This window comes from Calypte anna, chromosome 4A (genome assembly GCF_003957555.1).
Source record: "Calypte anna isolate BGI_N300 chromosome 4A, bCalAnn1_v1.p, whole genome shotgun sequence".
NCBI lineage: Eukaryota > Metazoa > Chordata > Aves > Apodiformes > Trochilidae > Calypte > Calypte anna.
Window position 1 is genome coordinate 10,529,228 of NC_044248.1, and position 21,832 is coordinate 10,551,059.

Here is a 21,832-nt window from a genome sequence, read left to right on the forward strand (position 1 = left end):
GGCATGTGAAGGTTTTTCATTTGCTTATGTTATAACATTTCTACAGATTTTGAGTGATTATGCCTTTTTCCTTAAATAGATTGTAATTTTCAATTTAAAAATAATAATGATATTCTACAATTCATGTTATACTATGAATGAGTTTGGATCTTCGATCCCACGCCGCTGTTTATCTTCTCAGGGATCACGTTAGACCTTTTTATTTGCTCATTTTGAGTAACAGGCATTCTGCAGACTCATGTTGAGTTGTTTCCCTCCAAGATTTCCCTTCAGAAACTATGGTTTTCATGTATGCCCTATATTTATTTCCTTGAGGGAGGAAGGGTCAGCCTCAGGGTAGACTTGCATAACTTTTGTTTAGATATCACTAAAAGAGTGGGTGCTGAGTGTACAGAATTTACGCTTTTTGGAGCTGTTTGCTTTTCAGTAGTTTGGTCTGTGATTCAAGTGCCTATTAACTTTTGTGGCACATCAGGCCATTCCTAATGCCAGTCTCCTGGCTTACAGTCAAGAGAAGGAAATCCAGTGTGAATGCTATTGAGACCTCTTGTTAAGTAGAGCATGGTATTAGGAGGATGAGAAAATTTGCTTTGAGACTCTACTGCTGATGTGAACTAAAACACAAATGCAGACATTCTTTAGTTTCTGTGCCACTCTTCCAAACATGATGATATCTGGAATAACTAATTTCCAGTTAGTACTTAAATTATTTTGTCTCTTTCTATTTGTATTTTCTCTTCTTAATAACTATTTGGATAACTTTGTTTTGGAAAAATTCAAAATGATATCTGATTTCAAAATAAAAAATTTAAATCTCTCAGCTGGGAAAAAAATTATTAATTTTGTTCAGCTGTTCATTTTTTTTTTTGTCTTAAATCCACCTATTAAATCTAAATGGATCAAATCTTGTGCTAACGTCACCTGTGTCAAGATGTAGCATAAACCCTAATCTTACCTTCTTTAGGATAAGGAACCACAGGAAAAAACAACTGGATCAAGAAGAATACAGGAAGGACAAGCTATCATTGGGAAGATAAATAGAATAATATTTTACCTTGGCAATTTTCTTAGTTACTCTATTTGATGACGTGCTATTGGTATTTTTCCATTGCAATTAAACAATTTCTTTGAAAATTATTTTTACTGAATCCTGTGAGGGAAACAATATTTTGGTTTATATAAAGTGTTGTTTTAGTCAATGTTAATTAAAATATGATACCAGTAAAGTGCCTAATATTTCTCTAGTGATCCTATTCATCTGCTCTCTGAGGGCATGGAGAGTTTTCAGATTTTTAATTGCTGCTTAATATCTTTCCTCATGAAGAGAGGAATGCTTTCATATATTTTTGAATTTTTTTATTATATTTTAATTTTTTTAGCACAGTCTGACAAATAAGCAGCCTGAGTCTATGAAGTCTCCTGAGTAACACCCATACCATTGGAAATTACTCTCTGGAGTAATCCTTCTGAAGAAAAGGACTTGTAGCAGTGGTCCACAGCTTTATAGTCTTCACAATGGCCATCGATGAAACAAATTCAATTTAATCTACACTGCTTATCTGAAATATGGCAGACTTTAATAACATGCAGAGAAAAGAAAAAAAAATCCACAACATCCAGCCAATGGAGAGTTTTAGAACTAGATTCTCTTACCTTCTTTATCTATAGTTGGAAGTGTATACAAACCATCAATCCAATAATACTCTTTATGAACATACAGTTTTAAAAAATAGCAACACATTATATATTATAAAGTGATCTGACAGATGAGACTAACTGGCTAATCCACCAATATCCTCCTCACCAATGAGTGATTCAGTGCTATTCTCATTTAGGGATGCACTGGAGATGGCTGAAGGCAGCTTCAGAAAGCAGCAAACTAGAGTTGTTTATTTATCAGTTTAAGGATTAAATGCAAGTGTCGACTTAAAAAAAAAAAAGCAACAACCAACAATGTACATCAACCAGTAGGTTGTTGTTTCTTTTCAACTGGGAAATAACAATATAAAATACTAGGAGTATTTTTAAAAATATTTTGTTTACATTTGTTTTCTTTGAGTGGAAAGAAAAAAGTGATCATAATGGATCCTGTTCTGATTGCAGAGGTAAGAGGGAATGCATTTGCATAGGGCTGCAGAGTTACCTATGTTGCAATCATAAATCTAACAGTGACACAGGATAAGCCATAGTTATGAATAGGTTCATGTTTGGTTTTCACTCTAGAACAGAAATGATTATTGGTACATTTCTTTTTATAAAATTTTTAAAAGAATTTTTTTTCAAAATAAAAACACTGTTTTCTCAGCACGCTCTGCACAATTTGACATAATCTCAACCTCCTGTAAAAAGCCATTTCAGTATTTGAAACAGTCAAATTTGGATAAGAATGGAGAGTAGATGCATTTTCTTTGTTGTCTGGTTTGTTTAAAAACAAAACACAAAAAATGAGGTTGTTTTTCTGTTCTGCAGAGGGTCAGTTAGAATCCATGGGAAAAAAAACCCAAAAATGAGGTATATAGAATCTAATGATGTTTTAAGTCTAAGTAATTTGTTTTAAACCTTACACAGCACACTAGTGTGTTCTCTTTTATTCTCAAAATTTCAACATAGTTTTAGTTGCATCAACAAATTTAAAAAAAAAAACAACCAAACAACCAAAGAACAAAAAAATCCCAGCAAAAATTCCCCCCAGAAACAACAAATACCCCCAGCAAAAATGAACTCCACTCCTGTGGAGTACATCTTTCAACAGCCTTTCTCACGTATCAGCCAGTTCCATATGAGTATTGTGTTCACCTTTGGTGTCAGATCTACTAGTCTTCTGCAAACATTTTAAGTAAAACATTGACACCAATATAGAGCTAATTTCATTTCTTCACTCTTCAGTTTCACAGATAATGTAATACTTTTAAATTAAACAGCTCTATTATTCAACGGAGCCCACTTCCTTCCTTCCAGTTGGATATTGTGATTCAAATCTATAAAAAGGAATCATACTAGGGTTTTTTTATGTATTAATGATACTGAGTAATTTCTTAAAACTAAGCAGTTGCTTGGTTGTTCTTTAGAAATTATCTTGATCTTTATTTTCAGAATTTACAGTGCCCTTACTGGAATGCTCTTGGATCATAAACTTGAATTGGAGGTAATGAAATACAGAAGCACTTAAAAATATTTTATGTCAGGTTTTATCTACCTGGCTGTATCACAGTGCACTAAGTGAAGGTCTGACCTGCAGTTTTCCCTCTGAAGAGCTATCTTTCAGTTTTGCAAACTATTCTCTCTACAAAACCAATGTTTTCTTACACATTCCACCAAAGATAATTATTTATTTATAGAGCATTGGAAAGAACAGGATGGTCAAACAGCTATTTCAGGTTCAGGGGATTGGGGTCTTAATTTTGCTTTCAGACAGTTGGTTGCAATCCCCATTCTACCTACTGAAATGGAGTTTACTAGTCTGAGAGCAGCATTGGCCCATGTGATTAATGTGTTCTGGCAAATTAAATTAGATGTAGAATAATTCAATTTGTTTCCTTGTTTCTAGTGATCAGATTACTGACTATGTCACTCATCAGCAGCACTTTCCTCCCAGACCTTGTCAAAAATAAAAAAGGATTTGGTAAATTCTTAATACAGAATTTATTTTCTTCCCTGGATGCATATCATATTATTGATGTTATAGAAGAGGTCCAGTTTTGTCTAATTTAATTTTATAATGTGGAGAACAAAACAACGCCATCAAATCATGCAAATTAGTCTTAATAAGCCAAATGAATGTCAAGGTGTACTGTTCAGTGCTACCACCTGCTATAATTATTGTGATAAAGACAAATAAAGAGGAGGGGTTTGTGGCCTCAGGGTGGCAGTGTCTCTTCAGGAGGTGAGGTGCATACTATCATTCATATATTCTCTTCAGATGAAACTTTAATCTACAAGGAATACCTGTCACCCTTAAAATAGAGCAATAATTACTGTGCAAGATATGTGCCAGAGCCTGGTCTAATTATTTAAGTCATTGCAGGCTTTATAACTGACTTCGCAGCTTGCTGAATTAGTCTTTTTTAAAATACTACTGGACAGAAACTTATTACTAACTTGACAGAAGGCACAGCTAGACTGCCTGTCTTTGGTCTTAAAAAAGTGTGTGTTTTGGGGGGAAACCAGGCACCTTCTTCAGGGAACATAAGAGACATAGTAGATGAGAGTCCATGTCAGGAAACTGGGCATTTCCATTATTCCAGGTGTGCAGCAATGATATTTTATAAAAATTACACTGAAGGAAAAAAGGAAGTTTGAGTTAAAGTTATAGAGGGTTTGGTGTCTTTTCCACCTTCGAAAGCTGCTACAGAAGCTGGACCCGAAATGGTCAGATTAACCTCTTCTCAGAAGGAGACCTTGCACTTGGTGTTGTTTCTTTAGAACTTCTTCGATCTTGGTCACATATAAATTCTTTCTTGTGAAACATGAAGTTTTAAAACCATACACAGTATCCTGCTCGTAGTCTGTTCATAGCTTGCTCAGTCATGACACTGTATTTTGTGCTTTTGTGTGTTATGTGGCAAATGAGAAGGCATTGGTCTACATCTCCTAGTCCAAATATTGGAAGGGAGTCAAGGTGTACAAAAGGTTAATCTTCTATTCACAGGACGAAAATCACTATGTGCTTGCAGCTTTCAAACTGTCTTTCACCATATTCTCTCACCTGCAGATGGCAGGAAAAAAATTGATCTATTCCTTTCAGTTAAAAGCTATTCAGAAGGAAGAGGATGTGAAAAATCTCAGAAGTTTTCAGATCACCATTTTATAACATTCTGGTTTAAGAAAGCTATTTTCCAGATCACAGTATGTGGAAGTATACTTTAAATGTATTAAGCCATGTTAGAATGAGGTGTATCCTTTCAACACAAGTAGATACAAGAATTTAATATGTATTTTATGATGTATGTATTTTGGAAGTAGGAAAGATATTTGCTGTTTCATCAGTAGGTGTCCTGTACAACAGTACAGGTTAGGATTTGTTAGCCAATTTACCCATTTTAAATGAGTCAGTTATTACCTTTTTAAAAAAGAAATAGTATAACAGAAACATCTATAAAACTCTTACTTAATTTCTGATGATCAGATAGCTTTTTCTGTGGAATTACAAAATGCTAAATGGCTCATGAGGGTGAACCACAGCAAATAGAATCCTGATGTTCACTTTCTTATTATGCAATATAACTGTGAAAATGTCCCAATAGGTGTAAGAGGGAAATGGAATGAGATGATAAATAATTTATAACTAGAGAAAACTAATCAGAACTCCTCAATTCCCCTTGTCCCCATACAGGTGCTCAATTACTTCCTCAAAGAGGCCAAGAGACCAATAACCTGACGTCTGGGATATAAATGAATTTTATTATTAAGGAAGATATTAAAACTTATATAAGTACACTAAAGTAGCTAATCTAAATTCTGTACAGATTTTCTAACAACCTTTCATGTCCCCTTCCTGATGGGGTTTCTTGCACAGGGGTGAGTCTTGCTAGAGCAATCTGCTGATGTCATGTAAAAATCAATGATTTCACCTTTACCACAGTCAATTTTCATGCAGTCTCTGTGGTTTTTGCAATTCTTTCCTGAAATATCTATACTCCTGTCCTTTTTTAGAAACACACACATACGTATAAAAAGTACATAGATACATACAAAAAAAAGCGAACAAAAATTAATCAGTGTTTCATACAAGTCCATCTTCAGAGTTCACCATTGCAGCTACAGCAGCCTATGGTTTTTTTCTATGTTTTTTAAGGTAATTAAAAATTAATAGTAACTGTTATCAGCACATTTTGTCAAACCATTCATTAGGCCCCAACATCCCTGTGAAAACAACAAGTGTACAATATACCAGCACTCTCCAAGGTCAATTTTCTTACCAAAAAGCAGTTTCCTAATTGAATTGCAGCTGGTTATTCTCAATGCTCCACAACATTCCTTACCTTTCCACAGTTCACTTAAAATGCTGTGGTATTTTACCTTTGCAGTCAAGGAAGTGGAAGAAATGATAGAAATTTATCTTATCAGGCTGTGTGACAGGATGAAGATAGGGGTAAAATAGCACATTTACAAGTTGCACAGATATTGTGTTCTGAGTATTAATACTTTAAGAGCAGAGATGAGAAGTATTTATAAATAAAAGTAAAAAGGCAACAACATGTAGTTGACTTGTTACATACTCAAGCATGAGCAAGTGGAAGTTGCATGGGTACAAAACTCAAATTGCCTGTGTGATCCCAAGATTTTGAAAGTGAAGTTATAAAATAAATCAAACTTTCCAATAAACATTGCTCTTTAGAAACTGCAGCTGCAATAGGTAATATTTACAGATTATGGTCTGTGTTCTGTAGTCCTCCATACTGTTTTCCCTAATGTATTACTACTTAACTGTGTTTCACTTCAAGCACTTGCAATTCCTTCCCAAAATACTACTCTCATAAAGTCACTTGAGTTTACCCACATGAGCTTCACAAAAAGAATATGATCAAAAAGTTAGAAATACTCTCACTGAAGTTATACTCAGGGAAATTCAGTGGATACTTAAAAGTCTTGCAGATTCTGCTTCCACCTCGGTGTCTTCTGTTATTACTTCCTAATCCTTGTTCAGCTTTATCCAAGATACCTTTGTACCTTCTAACAATTCCATGACTCAATTTATTTCTCCCTTCCAGTTCTTTAAGAAGTTCTTAATTTGATTTCAGATATTCAACTTCACAGCCAAAAGACTTAATTAATTTTTTATTTTAATAGTGATAACAGTGACTTTGTACTCAGATAATATATACTTTGGTTTCTAAAGTTAGCACTTTCTATACCTTTAAATGGCCTGTCTGGCAGACAGCAGAAGTCTTTCCTGGAGCACCTACATAGCACCTTTTTTATTACCTACGGATGGCCAAATTCACACTGCTATAAACAGTAGTAATTTCCAGTAAAACCTCATTTAGGTGTAACACACTAGGATAAAGATCTTTTATGTTACATTTTTAGACAAGGTAAAATGATACAAAAACCATAGCACTTGCAGAGCTCTGAACTTGTATTGTAAGCATTTGTACAGGTATAAGGCAGTTTTGTCCCATCCCAAGCATCTTATCTGTTACTTCTTACCCCAATGGTGAGATCTACTCCATTCATTCAAATACTTTAACCCTCAGACATTTAGCCTGCAAAAATTTTGAGCATATACCATTTCAAGAAAAAGAAAAAAACCAACAAACAGAACAATCCAACAATTGAATGTAGAATGCATATATTTAACAAATTAATTCAAAACTTCAGTTTCTTTTACTCTCCCAGTTTTTAAGTCAGCCTGTATTCCTTGCCCTGGAGAAAAGCAAAAATTCAAGCACATGCACCTCCAATAAAGTTCCATGACTTTGATGCTAACTGTCAGCCTTGATCAAACTCTATAATCTTAAAATAAATCCCATACTTCACTGTTAGTTTCACCACCTTTTATAGATACCATTGGCAGAACAATATAGATTATCTATGCCTATATATCTATTATTTTACCTTTCTGTAGCTCTTTAAAATAATTTTCAGGTTTGGAAAATGTCTCTTTTCTGTTCTCAAAAAGGCTATGAAAAACAGAATATCAAATCAGTAATTGGTGTCAGAATTCAAAGCCTAGCTTGAAGAAACTAAAGAGATTCATATATTTGGGTTTAGATTTAGTTTTCTCACTAGTATAACTACTAAATGTTTCAGCTTTACTCCGCCTTTAATTGAACATGCTCCAAATCTTTCCACTTTCAAATGTTTTGATGCTTTTTTCACACAAAGAAACATTAGCTATGCTACAACATCTACCTTGTCACGCTGTAGACAAGATGCACATGAAACAAATCAAACAACTATTATTCAGTTATGCACTGGAATCTTTTTTTTATTGCTTTTTGTTGTGCTTCTTTCTCCCTCCACTGCACATTTTCTGTGTGCCTCCCTAGAGAGGAGGAATTGATTGCAAAATACTGATTATCAAGTTCTTTGTTTGGATTGTTTTTATTTATTTATTTATTATAAATCCAGAAATATCTATTTTTTCGCTAGCCTAGAAGCACTGACACTTTTGAAATAATTTTGACAGTTTTCTAAAGTCATAGATTTTTCAAACTGTATTAACTTTAGTTAAATTTCTGGAATGGTAGGAAACTTTATGGTTAAAGTCTCGAATGAGTAAAATCCATATATGTGCTACTTTGATGAGCAAATGAACCCCAGCTGAAATCAGAATGTTCTCTTGTAAATGGGATGCATAAACTCTTGCAAATTCAGGCTGTGTGAGCACCAGTGACTTTAACATGTCTAAGAGCAGCAGGAGATTCCCTAGTATCTCTCCACAGGCTGGAATAATCACACAGTGCTCATTTTAGAAGCTGAATTTTCTGAATAGAAGCTGTTTTGGTCATTAGACCTTGAGTTTAAAGCACAGAGTCACTGTAAGACTATCAGAAGCAGCTAAAAGTACCCTGCATGACCTAGAAATACAGGTAAGATGAATTATCTGACATATCAGTGAAAAATCACCATTATATATCAGCCTCAAAAACATGTTATAAGGGTAGATGTTCTACTTATATTTTGATCAAAGACTTAATAACATCATCATCATCATCACTATTTGTCCTTCAATTGGCATTAACTTACAAGAGTCCTCTCCTGTTCCCTGTGACAATGAAAGATACCTTCCCAGCCATATGTCTTTTGGAGAACTACATCCATTAAATTATAAGTGAATCCTGCAGTCAAATCATAATTACATATGGCCAGTCTTTCTGCTGCATTCTATTGGCAGCACTAATGAACAAGCCTAAATATGCAGGTGATCTGTTTTTCTTTACCAATTAAGAAGAGCTATGTCCTTTTTTCCTGCTTGTCCCTTTACCTTCTTGCTTTCGATATTTCCTCAACCCAGGAAACACACCCTTCCTGTTATTCACAGTCAATCCTGACAACTTTCACAAGAAAAAATACATGGGTGTGATTCCAGAAAGAAGGAAAAAAAAAAAAAAAAAGCTTTCACAGCCAAAAGGTATATGCAATTGATCTGGGAAAAACCAGCAATAAAAGGGTAGTCTTTTTATACAAAAAATAAGTATTGCACCTTCTCCAGCACTGATCTGGTGTTCCTGACAAACATCTCACTGGCGCTTTGCATCCCCCTCTCGTGTTGTACTTGTGAGTCAGTAACTGTTTTTTCATATGCTTTGTAAAACAATCTTGCAAACTCATTCCTGAGTAAAGAATGCCATTGATTTAAGGAGGTGTTTCTTCATACCACTATTATTGGCTACCAACTTCTGTTGCTTGGTGGAGACTCCCTTGTACACATTAGGAGGACAGAAACCAAGATCAAGTGCATTTGTCTTTAGCTTTTCCTTTTTCTTCAGTACTGTCCAGTTTCACTTCTCAGCTACACAAGTGGATGGTTGGATTTTTTTCCCCTCAGATCATGGTATTTAATCATAAAAATAGAGAATTTTAGCATTCCTCCTGCAACCTGATTTTAAAATACTTTTCATTAAAAAGAACAAAATGCTTCAGAGACAGCAAGGGAGGCAGAATGTGAAAACACACTAAAGAAAGCTCCTTGCCCATGTTGTGTTTCCGCCAATTCACCAGTAGATGGAAGCAGAGAAGCTCTTCCCCCATGATCTGCAGATAACAGATGTTGAGCTTTCTCTCTAAGCAAATCCTCGTTGAAGGACCAAATGAGTGGACAGCAATGAGACCCGGTATTTTGATTCTCATGTGTTACGTCGTTACATAGCAGTAGAGAGAAGGAAAGGTATTTTTATGTTTGAATAAGTTTATTTTCTTCTGCAGTATGTTCCGTATTTTCAAATTATCTTTACATCTTTCTATCCTTGTGAACATTTGTTAAAAAATCAATGTTCATCACTCCTTCTACTTACAGTACTAAAAATGCTTACAATTAATCATAGTTATAAGTAAATCCCAAACCAGATATAAGGTATTGCTGCATGACATTAATAGGATTGAGTTTCATTTCATGTGCTGATGTAATGACCCTATCAGTCATGTGGAATAAAACCATATTCTCCTTTATAGGGTACTCAGTCAGCACACAAACAAATACTAAATTTTCATGTCCAACATGGAAAAAATTACACACAAAATCAAAACAACCTTGCAGTATATCTGCAACATTAATAAAATAAATTTTTTTCAGGATAAAAGCTTGACCTACAGTCTACTGAAATATAAAAAAAAAAATTCTAGTGAATCTAAAGTTATCAAGTTCCAATCAATGAACAAACTCTAGAGGTAAGTTATACTCTGTTCCTTTGAATGTTCAGAGCATTATCTGCATGTATTGCAGTTATGGTACTAAGGAGTTTTTACATACAGGTGAATAGGCTGAACATGCTGATATCAGAGAAAACACTGAATTAATAGTATTAGACTTGAGCAGACCATTAGCTGTTCAGTTTTCTGAAAGATGCTGTCGAAGGCAAAGTTGTTCTCAAAATATGAACTATATTATAGGTTAGGATCACCCTGTTTTATTTCTTCCTCTGTTGGAAATATATACTTATAATGCTAGCTTTCAACTTGGCTTTGTTGTCAGTACAACAGTAAGATCAATAACTAAAGTCTTCAGCCCCACTGGAGCTGTTATTCCTGCCCATCTGGGAATAGAGTAAATGTAGATAAGTACACTGATTTATATAATTAACGTCCTCTTTGAAAGAAGAAGTGCTAGAGTTCACTTGGTTTAACAGAAGCTCACATTTTGATGAACTCAGCAAAATATGGAGAAAGAACCTCAGGGATCTCACGCTGCCTTAATGTGCAATGTATCAGTGCTGTAACTCGTATTAACCAATGTGTTGTGCATCCCTGAGAGAACAGATTCCTAAATTCTGGGGTGATGCAAGCATTTTGCCCTGTCTTTTCTCATATGTCAGAATACAGGTTTATCCTTTGGGTCAGGTCATAACTGCCTAATTCTCTAAGATGTATGCACTCATGCACCTTCTACATAAATTAATTTCATTAATAATTGCATTCATTTCCACTGGGTAAAATACTGCTTAATTTTAAAAAAGGCAATGTCTAGCAGTATGAATTTATGGAAAGGGGAAATAAATAGGTAATTTAATATGCAATTTTTAGTAGGCACGGATGGGAGTTGAAGGTCCTATAGAATCACCAACAAAGATTTTAGGAAAAGATGATTTTAATATAGAATTATAGAAGTGTGTATAGAAGGAATGTGCAGGGGTTGGAGTTGGATTACAGTGAATTACGTGGGGATCTGAGGAAACTATACTGGGATGGGAGAGTCAGGAATGGGTTGGAGTAGTTTGCACAGGGATCAGAGAAAAGAAAGAAAAAGGCCCTCCCACTGAGGGAGGTTCAAAGTGGACATCCTTGCTTTGCAGCTGGATCCAGAGTTGCTCCCAGACTCGATCAGTGTCTTTTGTGTAATAAAGGGTTTAGGTGTATGGGTTTCAGTGTGGTGCCTGAACCTGTTATTATGGGTCTGGTGTGATCTAGAATAGCAGAATAATGAAGTTGATTGACAGTATTATTATGAATTACAAACTGAATTATAGGATTTTCTAGCAATATTTAATCATTCAATAACCAACTTTTTTTTTTAATGATCATACATAGTGGTTCAATTAAAGATTTAATAAAGTTTCTAAAGTAAATTGCTTACATACACACAGAGATGTAGAGAGGTTAACCTATGTTAAGATTTTAATAAATTTTGGCACCTAGTTATCTTTAAACTGTGCTAAAAGATATTGCAATGAAATACCCTTCCAGCTGATCTCTTTTTTTCTTCAGCAAATTAAATAGTACTGAACTACTGACTCTTTTTCTCTGGATAGATGTACTTCCTTTGTGAGGCGCTGTGTTACACTCTGCTGCAGCCCTGGAGGTCTGCAAAGATGCTTATTTTAGAATAACTATTTATAGGGTCCCAGGAAGATTTCTTTGGTCAGTATTTTTCCACTGTGGCCACCATTTATGTCAGGCCATTTTTGGCAACTTTCAGAGTGGGTTTGTGATCCAAGCAGAGGGATCTCTGGTACTTTTCCTGGACAGTAGATTTCCAGGTCTGCTTAGGGAGTGCCTGATGACCCCAAATCACTGTGTTTGAGCTAGGATAAGAAGGTACTCAACTGTTTTAACTTGCTGCCCCAGAAGGCAAGGTTGGAAAGTGCTAGACTGGCCCAGTCAAGGTTGGAAAGTGCTAGACTGGCCCAGTCCACTGAACTTGCTATTGAAACAAGAATAATATTGAAAGCAAGAACAATGTTGGCTGGTGTTGAAATCATAACAGGATCCAGTGAGGAGCAGCTCTGCACCACCACAATGTAGTATCTCAGAACCTTCTCCATAATATGAATTGCATTAATAATCACAAGTATTTCCCTTAGGTAAAAATACTTCTTACCTTTAAAAAGACACTGGCTAGCAGTGTGAACATATCAAAGGGGGAAATAGATAATTTAATATGAAAAATTGTAATAGGCAGGCATTTACATGAGTTTTGGCCATTTAATTTTGACATGAAGCTAGTTCAGATCTTCTATTTGAACTATATTAAACAAAATCCAGGAACTCCTTCCTTTTCTAAAACTGAGAGATTCACTGAGTCATAAGAATAGCAATAAAACTGTAGGTTATTTTTATGTCTTCATGCTTGTATCCATGCCATCGGCTGACAAGAGGTTTAAGCACGTGTTCTAAGTTTGCTGTCTTCTTACAGTTTAAGGAGTCAGGGCTGATACGTCAATTCAGACACCAGTAGAGCCTCCTACATGATGTATTTTCCATCAAAAGACTTCTGTTGGAACAACAGAAAAAGGAAAATATAAATTTTCCTTAGTCATCCCTAGATAATAGTTTTAACCTCCTGCAACACAGATTTCTGAAGTCAGAGAAAAGTAAGGCTGCTTGCAGATTCTTAAGTACCTGGGCATACAATCATATTTTGTTAAGTGAAGTAAATAAAACAACATTGTAATTTTAAAAATACAACATGAAATATAGACACAAACTATAGGTTTTGTAATTGGCAATTTTTCCAAGTTTATTTTCAGAAATGTGGTTCTTGAATCACAATGAATAGCCCTGATGCCTGCTGGAAATAATTGGTTATTCTTCCTGATTTTTGTCCATTATTCTCTGAGCATTACTTAATATTGAGAACTTTGATTTATGGATAGACATATTCTTCTGAACTTTTCTAGTTAAACAGAATATTATTTAACATAATAATAGACTTTTCCACTTTCTGAAAAATATTTGGTATTGAAATCTCTGCTCCCCACAGGTCTTATATAGGAATTGTAGAAATAGGAGGACTTTCAGTTTAATTGAAGGAAAAGGAAAGGAAGGGAAAGAGAAAGGAAGGTTCTTGTCTTGGGCTGTGAAATTTGGCTTCAAGATATTTGCCTACAGAGTTATCAAAAACTTTCATGAGAACTGATTATTTATGTTGCTGTTACAAGCCACAAAATCTTAAACTGAAGTTCCTCTTTAATCATATTACCCATTTGATACTTTGTCAAATGATCTCAAGGTTCTTTAAATATCAGAATGACAAGATATCAAGTACAGCTATAAAGGAAACACATATGGCATTAAGTAGGAACTTGGCAAATTGGAACCCTAATTAACCCAGATAACTGAAAAAAAGCAACAGCTGGAGAAACAGAAATAGTATCAGTACCATTCCTTGGGAAACTGGGTTTCAAATCTGATTGGAGTCTGGATAAAGGAAGAATTGGGGTGGGCTTCCTACTTCCATTAAGACACTCCTAAAACTGCATCACTGAGTAACAGTTGGTCGCCTTATTCTTATTTCTATGAAGTAAGTGTGAAATTTTATTTTCTGATTTCTGTCAAAACTATTCTGTAGGTTCAATATGAAAGCTTGTGTAGTTAGATAATGAATAAACCATCAAATTTTGATGCTTGGAAACAACAACAGAGAGGGTCACACTGAACCGCAATAAAGCCCAAAAGGTAGTGGATGAAAAAAAAACCCCAAAAGGTAACTCTGTAGTGAAATGAGGCAGCCAGGTGCCACTAATTGCCAGGGAGTGAGCATGAGCTTGTGTCAAGCCCACCTGTGCCTAATTAGGGTGGGCCCCCACTGGGCATGAGCAGGACCAGGAGGCCAATAAAAGGTGAGTCCTTAAGCACAGGCTCAGCTCAATCCTGAACATGCTTTGCAGCGAGGTCAGTCGCTCTTGGAGCATTGTATTACCTTCGTTGCGCTACTAGCGCTCATCACCCACAGGGTGAGGCTCTGAGGAGTCTCAAACCCCGGGGCCTCGGCATTGCAGTACTGTGGCTTAGCCGGCTGTGCCACCAGAGCCTCACCTTGTGGGCGATGAGCGCTAATGGCGCAATGAAGGTAATACAGTGCTCCAAGAGCAACTGACCTTTCTGCAGATGTGCTCAGGACTGAGCTGAGCTTGTGTCTCAGGACTCACCTTTTATTGGCCCCCTGGTCCTGCTCATGTGCAGTGGGGGCCCACCCTAATTGGGCACAGGTGGGCTTGACACAAGCTCATGCTCACTCCCTGGTAATTAGTGGCACCTAGTTGCTTTGTTACACTACATAACTCCAATGTATAGTTTCTAGTTACTATACCAAATTTCAGTAACTTGCCTCATTATTTCATCTACATATTTTCACGAATCTTTTTCCAATATTTTTTATTTTGTAACAAACACATTATTTTTGAAACAAATTGAAAATATTTGGGATTTTTTTCAGAATTTTTTGTACCACAAAAGCTCCAGCAAAATTGTGATCAACATGTTGAAGTACTGAAATGTCAGGATGAAGTACTTTATGTTTTTAATATACCTGCTCATATAATTTTTTGTTGCTTCTCACATGTTCACAAGGAAATGTATTTAATTTCTCATATATATGTTATTGTGATACTGAAAATAGTGTGCATGTATACATGACTAAACCTTTTTCCTATATTTAAATATACTCTTGAGGATTCAGTGAGTCAATTACCCCTTTACTATTTCTGATTTTTAATATCATTAAATATTGATATCAAAGGAATATAAGGAAAGATATGTCATGAAGAGTTTTAGTTACATAATCTAATTAAAACTCTCAACATCCACTTTCTTCCTGAAGGTAGCATTCCTGAAGGCATGCTACCAAACAGATGTGGACCTAAACATAAAACCCACCCTTCTGATTTTCAGTTGTTTAATTTAATTATTAACTCCAATTACCAATAAAAGATATTATAGCAAGTATTTTCACTAGGTATTTCTCTTTAGTTGAATATATTACATTTAGAAAAAAAAAATTCCCTCTGAAACTACCTTGAAGAAAAGTAACCAGGCCTTTACTTAGTGAGTTTTCAAAGTGCTTTTTTCTTTCTTTGAAGGGTTTAGATTCTTGTACCCTGTTGTTACTTTTGAAAATATCCTCCTTCATTATATGGATGCATATGATTTGTCATTTCACTTTACTGCAAAACTCTTAGTGGCATTTCTACTTGTGCAAAAAACTTCTGGCAGTGACCGTATGATTTTCCTGTCTTTGCTTTTTCCAGTTCTTTCTTGGCTTAATTTGTTTTGTTGCCTAGGTGTTTCCTGTCAAGAGAACTAAAAATATATGGAAATAATTGCCAGAATTTTGTCAGCATAATAATAACTTCAAAATAACAGAATAAATGAACCATGTTATATATTCAGTGTAGCTAAAAAATAATTTCCAAGTAGCCAAATAAGATTTTTTTTCTTTGTTCTTTTTAAAAATTATTAAAACAAATTAAAATAAAAAATACTAATGTTGAAAAAGAGAGTATTTTCTCTCTTATCCTCATTCTTGCAAAGGGATAACACTACAAAAATTCTTACATAATTAAGCATGAAGAAAATATATTTAGAGAATACAGAATATCCATTACATTTTTGGGGACCCTCTTGCTTTTCTTTTGCAAAATGTGAGCAGCTTGATAAGGATCTTTTTTTTCTTTTTTTCCCACCAGTTCTTAATACAGAAATATAATGTAGTCTCTAAAATGTAAATCAAGTAAAATTGATGTTCTAGGGAAGGCCAAAATAACAGCAGAGCTGGATCTTTTACAAGTTCTACAGAAAGTGGATGACACATTGCATATGTACCATACCTAAATTCCCCCCTGGTAGGGCACAAGTAAACTCCACAGCTTTTCGGTGAATGCCTTCCAAGTTCAGAAGTGTGCTGGGGGAAGCATAGTGGCACTGACAAAGAGAAGCATTTTGGGGTAAAAGAGCAATACAAGGTAAGGCTAAAAGATTTTCAAAACATTCAAATGATTGCTAAAGTATGTCATCACTGGGAAATGACAATCCCCTCTTTGCAATGTCTGCTGACAGTGCACCAATATTTTTTCTGCTTTTCTTTTTTTTTTTCATTTCTTTAGAGTACACTTAGTGATTAATTTGAGTATTCAGAATAAATTGCTGCTGAACCATTTGCAGAAAGGGTTTGAGCCTTTAGCTTGAAATATAGACTCTGAAAATCAGATGATCAGTTCAGTCTCTGAGGGTAAATATAAATTGCATTATGTAGTGATGTTAAGAAAGTCTTTCATATAGAGGGGAGATCCAAGAATTCTATAAAGATCAGGCATTCCACAAGTCTTTTTTTTTTTTTTCTGACCTAATGATTTGTTTCTAAGTATTGGTTCTGTGAATTTCTGATACTTGAATATTTTAGGCATATTGAAAATACCAAATGACTTCATAGAGCAATAATAGTTCCTTTTCTTTCAAGTTCTTTCTTTCTTTCTTTCTTTCTTTCTTTCTTTCTTTCTTTCTTTCTTTCTTTCTTTCTTTCTTTCTTTCTTTCTTTCTTTCTTTCTTTCTTTCTTTCTTTCTTTCTTTCTTCTTGTTTTGTATTTTCTTAAAAACCTACGATTAAGCCTTCTCTTCAATAACATAATAGCAGATATTTTTAAATAGATCATTTTGTAATTGTTTCATGAGAAGGTCAACTATAGGTACTTTTCTATATATGAACTTCTTGAAGTATGTCAGTGTGATACTGATTTCTAGATATTGTAGAAATAGCATGGATAAATAACCAGGACAAAGTAAGACAATTTTAATATAATAACTGATTGAATATAAAATTCTCAATTGTATTTTCAATATCAAACTTACTAGTTATTATCTACTGAAAATACTATTCTACATGTTCACAAACAATATGTATTCTGTATTAAGTCCTCAAATCTATTCAGTACCTTCCAATCCAAATTACAATGGGGAGAAATAAATCAGGTTATTTTTCCTGGTTTATGTTTTTACTTTTGCTTTCTTCTCAGAAAACAAGAAATATTTTATGCTGCTACTTGTTTTGATGCTTGTATTGAATTTTTGATGATACTTACAGCCTTGCAATTTTCCTTGACAATAAGCAAGAAGGCAATGGGGTGGAAACTGGCTATATGATAAACATGTTTCTCTTGGAATAAAACTAATTTAACAGAAAAAAGATAATCCTCTCCCCATCAATATCAGTCTAATATCAATGGATGCTACAATGTTTTTGATGCAAGTATTGACTCTACTTAAAAAGCAGAGAAGATAATAAACCTTTCTGACATGGACTTGTGCTTCTTTAGAAGGGACAACCTAATAATCTGTGTTTGAAACTTGTAGTACAGTGTATACATAAAACAGAATAATAAATAATACTTAAAAGAAAGCAATGCAAAAAAAGCCTTCAGCTTTTAAGAATCCCTGATGTTTCTAAGTACCTCCAGAAACTCAACAGACCTTTTTGTACACCCTTGGTCTCCCACTGCTTTTCTCTGAAAGCATCTTGTTAATATTTTTCCTGTCCTGGTTTCAGCTGGAATAGAGCTATTTTTTGTCTTAGTTGCTAGAATAGTGTTGTGGTTTGGATTTAGCACAGGATTTTCTCTGAGAAGAATGTTGAAAATACCCTGATGTTTTTATCTCTCGCTAAGAAATCGAGGATTTCTCAGCCTCCCATCTTTGTCAGTGTGAGGATGCAGAAGCAGCTTGGAGATAGCACAGCCAGAGAAATAGATCCAAACTGGGCAATGGAATACTCCATATCACGCCATGTCATGCTCAGTAAAGAGATGAGACATGGCTTGGAAGCTCTTACTTCTGGGATTTTGGTTTTGGGATTTTCTCTTCTTCAGCACTGGTAGCCAAGGATTGGTAGGGTAGGTATTGATCAGCAGGTGGTGAGTAGTTGTGCTGTGCATCACTTGTTTATATACACTCCCCAGGGCTTCAGGGCAAAAATGAGTTAGGGGCAGTGTGGTGATGAGCAATGTGCTGGGTTAAAGCATGACACCTCTCTATCTTTTCCCCTTACAGCCATAGAGTTATTTTTGCCTATATGTTTGAAGTCCTGAAACAAATCTGACATTGTGAAATAAAAACTGAGAACTGATTAGACTAATGTTCAGATGATCTGACATTATTACGGACAATATTACTGAGACTAAAAGCTTGACCAGGATCAGCCTTGAGGTGAAATATCCATTATATTACATGAAATAAAGTGTCTAGCACCACTTAATAGCTATCTGAGAATGATTTTTAAGGATGCATTTATTTTTTTCTGACACAGTGGTTTTACCACCTAATCTCAAGATACATTTAGCTATGCAGAATAATGTGTACGACTTTCTGTTGGAATAATATCTGTTAATTTAATCTTTTAAGGTTTCATTTTATTGTAACTCATCAAGTTAGGGTTTCAGAAAAAAACAGCTTTAGCTAGGCTTCATGTGTTTAAATGTATTGCTTGCCTTTGTTACAGCAGGTATTATTAAAACTGACCAGTTATATTCCAAGGAAAATTGCAAATTGAAAAATTATTTTCAGATATATGAGATAATCAGAAAAAATATTTGGATAGTTATCAATTTGGCATCTGCATTCACCTACTGCACTCATGCACACATTTGCAGAAATATAAATATGGAAGCAAAACTTTCATGCTTTTACTTGCATATACATACTTAGTAGAATCTGGGAATTGTAACTAAGACAAAGAAAAGGAGCCTCCCTACACCAAAATAAAACATTCCTGTGAATTCTTAGGAATGTTATAAAATTCATTATAATTCATTGGCAATTCATGGTCAGTAAAATATAAATAAGCCTTTTAATTTTGGACTGATATTATATAATTGTATTGTAAACTACATTTTTGGCATACACCAACAAACTTAAGACCAGAAGAAATGAAATCACATTTAAGTTTCCCTAAGGTCCACCAAATTCCTGATTTAAGTTAGACAACAAGTCTGTCAACTATATTTGTTTCATTTATCCACAGAATTGTAACAGATGATTCTATGATATGTCTGTCATCCAAATTTGTTTCATTTAATTCTCATTTACAGTAGGATTTCTATTACATTTAGGAGCTGACTAGTTACTGAGGATTGATTCCAATAAACTTAATCAAGGTATATAATCTATAGTCACATCTAAGTTACCGGTGACCTAATATTCCTACAGATACCGATTCACTTGCTCAAAAATAAGGATATAAATGTCAAGAATATTTTGAAACACTTTTTTCAACATATAAGACAGTAACATGAGTCTCTCAGATACCACACAGCACTGGTAGGGGACCCATATCCTTCTGGCTCAGCAGCTGAGCGATTTGAAACATGTCCATATTGCTAACAGCCATGTCAAATGACATTAGTGACCCATCTTAAAGTGACTAAATCAAGTCTAAAGTGACCGAATTTCTTTTGTAATTAAAGAAGAAAGAAAAGTGTCTTTGAAAATGTAAATAAAAAATTTGTCTTTTTATCTTATCTGCCAGTTCTTAGCTAATAAATTTTCCTTATGGAAGTATTCAAAGGCACACATTTATATCTACTGACTACAGCAAAATTTACAAATGCTGTAGACACAAATGTCTAGTTGGCATGGACTAGATCTCAAAGTGTGCATTTCCAAAGGAAGACTTTATCATTTTATATTTTACATTGTTCCATTATCATCTCCAACTGTAAAATAATTGGATGTACTTTTCTCTCAGTAACTTTTCCTCACATAAAGAAATATTTAATAAGTCTTACTTTCTCTTTGAGCAGGAATTTTCTGTATTCTCTTTGATATTGTAAAGAAAATATTAACAGAAATAAAATAATAAATTTCCCCTCAAAAGTGCTAATTCTTTCAAGTTGAAAATACTAGGTAATTTCTTTTCACATATTTCAGAACAGGATGTGATATATAAGCCTTAGCATTTTCAGAGTAATCCCTCGACAATGTCTCAGAAGCCTCTGCTTGAATAATAAACTAAGCTGTTGGAGAAAAGTATCATTTTGGTATTGTAGAAGATTATGAATCTTTATTATTTGCTTCCCAACATATCTGCTTCATAAATGAGTTACGGAGAGCACTGAATTGCCTTATTTCTCTTATACATATACATATAAAAGATATATTATATAAAAATATAAGATTTTATATATATATATAATATATACAGTACATACATATAATTTATATAGCAATAATATATGTATCTTATCTATAATGTACTCATGCATTTTTTCTTAATTGTCTGCTTCTACTCTTTTTTCAATGTGCACTTTTAATTCTGAGTGCAATTTGTCCATCTTCACTCAGCTCGAACACTGGCATAAAATATTTCTTCTATTTTAGTATGGTTACCTGTGGACTGAAGTTCTCCTATCTGTGGATAAATGAATGAGAGAATAACTTGACTTTCTTCATTAAGAAGTGCAATATTTTTATTAAATCTCTATCCCTGCTTTTTCTAAGACCTGTGGGAAGCAACATCTGGTTTTTGAAGAGGGAATCATATTACATAAAGAATAACGTGCTGTGTGCTTCAAGCTAAAGAGTTGTATGTTATGCACTAAAATTTGATGAAGTAATGTGAATCTGCAGCTCAAGAAAAGCAAGAATTCAGAGTAATTTGTTTTGGCTTAAGAACACTTGCAGGGTGTGCCCATCCTTCAGACAGCAATATAAAAATAGGCTCCTGTTCTGGTTCTAAATGAACCAGATCAGATTCCAAAGAGCAAGAAACACGAATGTCCATGAGGGTCGATTAACCCTTCCAAAAAGTATCGTTATTTTGTATTTCCATTTTATGTAATTTTTACTATGAAACAGCATAGTTTAACCGATGTGAATTTATTTCACCTAAATGAGATAGCTTTTGCCTTGTGAGGAAAAATAATTAAAGGTATCCATAAAAATGTGACATTATGTTGCAATACAGCTTTTCTTATCCACATATGACCAGGTTTTCAGAATCATTTAGGTTTGATTATGCAACAAACCAGTTAAATCTCATTCAAACATTTAATTCTCAGTAGTATCCAGGAGGAACTAAATATATCTACATATGTGTGAAGAGTGTAAAAGTCCTTGTGCTTCTGGACCCAAGGAATTGAAGGGGTGAAATTGTTATTCATTTATACATTTCTAAAATCTCACTAGAGGCCTCTACACCCAAATAAAGACCTTTGAAAACTATGCTCTTTGGAGGCCAAATTATTGACAGTATCTCTTGGGAAAAGAATTATGCTCTGGAGAAAGGTAAGATGCAGTTCACCTAATTTAGTCCTCAAAATTAGATGTCTATCTGAGGATTATTCATCTTGTCTTATGACCAGTATTTAAGGAAGATAGGATAAGCTGTCCCCAAGAGAGTCTATGTCCTTCCTTTCTAGAACATGAAGGAATTTAGTTAAGAGCTTTAGACTACCCTCATAACTTCTGG